Here is a 4,637-nt window from a genome sequence, read left to right on the forward strand (position 1 = left end):
TCCCTTGTACAGGAGCGGGGTGAGTCTTTATCAAGCTCACCTCATCCTGCTCTTCTGAATAGATCATCGTCCCGTCCTTTGGGGCCCAGAGGAGATCCCTCCCCTAGGCGCATCGCCTAGGGCGCCGCTAGCGCTGTCAGGCCGTGGCCGCGGGACCTAGGGTGTTGTGGGGACCCTTCGCCTGGGGTCGAGGCCCCCTTCCTTTCGTACCACCCCAGGGCTTCCGTGGCTACCATGGCCACTGCCTGGGGGTGGTCTCTGCGCTTTGCTACCAGCAGGTTACGGGAGGACCACAGTGCTTCCTTCAGGCACGTGAGGTGGGCAGAGTTTGGTGAGGTCTTCGATGGAATGGGCCTTGGCCCACCCCATACCAGCACAGGCTGAGAGTTTAGGTCCTCCCCTGCTGGCAGGCACGAGGTGATCAGGGGGCCTGCTTCCCTTCCACAGGTCCCTGGCGGCTCTGCACTCCCAGGCATGTGCCTCACCGACTCTTCTTGGCTGCAGCCCGGGGGCACGGATGTCTCGCCATGCCCCGTGAGTGCATAACGGCCCTGACGGGAGGATCTCGTAGGCGACCATCAGGACAGGTCCCGATGCGATTCAGGAGAGCAGGATGGGCCACGTTACGCCAGACCGTTGTGGGCTCACCTATAGCGAGACGCACTGGACATACTGGTTCCCGATCCTGCACAAGAGAGAAGAGCGGTGTTTTGTTAAAACCGTGACTGCTTCTTTTCCAGTTTAAAATGTCTTAAAAATTTCTGGAGCTGGAAGTAGTGAAGGGTAGCAGGAAGAGACTGGGAGCTCATAGGTGGCTAGGATCCCAGCCTCAGTGTCCTGAGGTAAGATCCCAGCCAGAACCGTGCGAGGGCCTGTGTCTTGTTGTTGACCGGGAGGTGGCCAGAGTCAGATGTAACGCTGTGTAGCGGCTGCCCAGGAACAAGTAGAGGTCAGGCATGCCTTTCCCCCCCTTGGACCTGGGCCTCTTGACCACCTCCCTCCTCAGCCTCTCCCACTTGCTTCCCCACAGAAAGTAGAAGAGCATCCGCTCCAGGGCTAAAATGTCTCCTTCGGGGGGTAAAACAGAACTGATTAGTAAAAGCACAGGTAAAATCACAGCTTTACTGACAAACCCTGCCCTCCAAAGTCAGCTGTCGTAGTCCCCAAAAACCCAGTCTCTGTCTTACAGTCCCCAGGATTCCACTCCAGTTACCGCTCCCTCCTCCCCCCCGGTCAAACTTTACCCCCAGTACCCTTATGGTACCCTTATTATACCCTTAAATTGCTCTTTTAGCCAATTGTACTTTTATGGGGAGGGATTTTAACGTGCTAAATGTGTATGGTTTTAACGATAAACATGACCGGTGCACACTTTTAGAAGACCTGCAGTCCCACATGTTAGGGAGGGATCCTCTAGTGGTGGGTGGGGATTTTAACTGTGTTTTAAGTAGAGCAGACAGGAGAGGGGCAGGAGGGGATTTTAAGGTAGACAGGTCAAGTGTTTTATTGCAAGGGCTGTGCAGGGATTTTAAACTGACTGACTGTTTTAAAACCCTGCATCCAAGAGAGGAGGGCTTCACCTGGACCAGTGGTGATGGCACCAGAGCCTCTCGCATTGATTATCTGTTTACCCGGGACTGTCCCCTAACTGATGCTAGAATAACCCTGCCTTCTTCTCAGATCACGTAATGCTGATTGTGCACCTTTCACTATCTTCGGTGTGACCGTGGGAAGAGGGCCCTGGAAATTGAACTGCTCCTTTTAGAAGACGCAGATAGAGTAAAGGTCATACAGAGAGCAGTTCGGGCCAGTGGCAGACGCTACAGGACTTCTTTGACACGCGAGCACAGCAGTAGGGCTTTATGATGAAGGACGAGGACCTTCTTTAGAGAGATAGGAAAGAAAAAAAAGAAAAGATAGACGCATGTGGACTGCAAAGCGACTGAAAGGTATTTTAACCTATGCCAACAGGGCCTTGATTTTAACCAAGAAATTAAAGAAGTAAAAACGAAATGGCATTTTTAGCAGAACAGAGAAGCAAGGGGGTTATTTTAAGATGCAAGGAAAGGGAATTAGAAGAGGGGAGAAGTGCACAAGGTACTTTTTTAAGAAAATAGTTAGTAAGGTAGGTTAATGACTCGTTTAAAAAATAAAGATGGGGTTTTAAAAGCAGATACAGAAGGAATAAAAGAAGTAGTTGAGGATTTTTATGGGGAACTGTTTGGGGCAAAAGATGTGTGCGAGAAGAAACAATGGGGACCTTTTAACATACATCGGCAAAGACCCTACCCAATACAGACGACCTGACAAAGACCTGGACGAGACAGAAATTGACCAAGGACTGAAACATTTTAAGAGGGGTAAATCACTGGGGAGGACGGCCTCCCTTTGGAGTTTTATTTGACCTTTTTGGGATGTTTTAGCCGAGCGAACTTCTGACTGTTTTACCGATCAACACCTTGACAGACTACCCCGACAGTTTTAGAGTGGGGATCGTGGACTCTTTTATACAAAAAACGACAGGACGGACCTGGAAAACTGGAGACCGATTGCCCTTTTAAACTTTGACTGTAAACTTTTTTACCAAGATTTTAACACTCAGAATGTCTTCTGTTTTAGAGTGATCACGGATCAAACCTGTGCCGTGCCGGAAGGAAGATCACGGACAGCCTGATACTGATCCGAGATACTATTCGTTACGCGAGAGACAGAAACATGCTGTGCTTGTAGTCCTCAAATTTAGATTTTGAAAAAGCTTCGATCGGGTCTCGCACCAGTACCTCTTAAGGTACTGCAAAAATGGGTTTCCCGGACAGGTTCTTAGCTTAGGTGAGGACTGCTGTATGGGACATCACCCAGCAAAATCCTTGTAAATGGGCATCTGTCAAAAGCAGTGGGAGTACACTGCGGCGTCCGTCAGGAGCTGTCGTTATCTCCTCTTCTGTTCGTAGCCTGTATTGAACCCACTGGCACAGAGTCTTGAAGGACCAAGGGATCAGCGGGGTGGGTATCCCCGGGGGTGGGGGGGGATGACCGCCAAGTGCGTGCTTTTACATGGGCAGCGTCAACATTTTATGTACCGACCTTTTATCGTCGACAGGACCCTGAACCGAGACTGGCTTCAGTACGGACGAGCCTCTGGGGCGAGACTGAACAGAGACAAGACAGAGGCCCAATTCTTCGGACCGTGGGCAGACCCAGACTGATAAGAACAGATACTACACTTGATCTTAGCCAAAAGGCCGAGAAGCGATACCGCAATGCTTTCGGGAGGAAGGTGCCGTTCTCAGACACGTCAAATCCGGTAACAGTTACACCTAAATGAGCTCTGTACACTTTACAACAAATATCAAAGATGATGCTATTTAATAGAAATGGTGACATAGACTGGGAGTTGATCAACGTCGGGAAAATACACTTTTCACTGTTACAAAGTAACATATTGTAAGGTTCCAAAGTGACGTGAACATCCGCCCTCCAATCGGAAACGAGACAAATCCTTTGAGTTAAAACCAGATTTACAGCTAAATTGGAATAATAATCTAGCAAATATTGGTTGGAGAAATAATGAATATTGACATAACATGTTCTCTTTTATATAATATCTCAGGAAGCGTTGATGCCACAAGGGAACTAAAATAATTGTCCACTTGGTGGCGCCAGACTTCCACCGACCGTCGCCTCTCCTATGTGGTCAATCAAAACGCATTTGAATGTTGAACCACTTTAAAAATATATTTAACTAGGCAAGTCAATTCAGAACAAATTCTTATTTTCAATGACGGCTTAGGAACAGTGGATTAACTGCCTTGTTCAGGGGGAAGAACAATAGATTTGTACCGTGTCAGCTCAGGGATTTGATCCAGCAACCTCTCAGTTACTGGCCCAATGCTCTAACTACTAGGCTATTTGCCGCCCCAGTTGACTTCAATACATACACCATCAATAGCCTTTTTTTAATCTCTGTAGAGTCTTGCATGATAAGGTCATTGTGAGGAGGCCTTTATAAAGTTGCCCTCCTGAATTACTAGAGGCCAAACTTCAAAGATGTCCATGGCACTGGACTGCAGTGAGAGCTAGACCGACAATGCAGTCTACGGAGTGGTCCCTGCCTATGGTCCTGGCTGCCTAACTAAATGTGTGCTCAGCATAATACACTTTAGCAAACATGGCTCTGTTGAGGCATACTTTTACAATTAAGCTTAGTCAGTCACTACAATAAACTTCATATCATGCACATAAATTGCCATTACGCAGAAAATACTTTATATTGATGAATAAAAACTACACTGGTTTGATTCATCCTGAAAGTTAGGTTTAGGCTACTACATGACACTGTCCCTGTACCCATCATGAGGTTCCTAACAACCTAATTCAACAGCAGCAGTATAACATAGCGAGGCACCGGGATCCTCATCTCTCCCAAGTGGTCATTCTCTCTTTCTCCCTTACCCATCTGTCTATCGCCTCCTTTGAATTCCATGCTGTCACAGTTACCAGCCCTTTCAAGCTTAACATCCTTATCATTTATCGCCCTCCAGGTTCCTCGGAAGGTTCATCAATGAGCTTGATGCCTTGATAAGCTCCTTTCCTGAGGACGGCTCACCTCTCACAGTTCTGGGCGACTTTAAGTGGTA

General features: G+C 48.0%; 1 pseudogene; it reads right to left on the reverse strand.

Annotated features, from left to right (window-relative positions):
* Positions 1–3,153: 3,153 nt before the first annotated feature.
* On the reverse strand, positions 3,154–3,254 carry LOC135565980 (U2 spliceosomal RNA; annotated as a pseudogene).
* Positions 3,255–4,637: the final 1,383 nt, after the last annotated feature.

The sequence above is a fragment of the Oncorhynchus nerka genome, unplaced genomic scaffold, assembly GCF_034236695.1.
Source record: "Oncorhynchus nerka isolate Pitt River unplaced genomic scaffold, Oner_Uvic_2.0 unplaced_scaffold_8713, whole genome shotgun sequence".
Lineage (NCBI taxonomy): Eukaryota > Metazoa > Chordata > Actinopteri > Salmoniformes > Salmonidae > Oncorhynchus > Oncorhynchus nerka.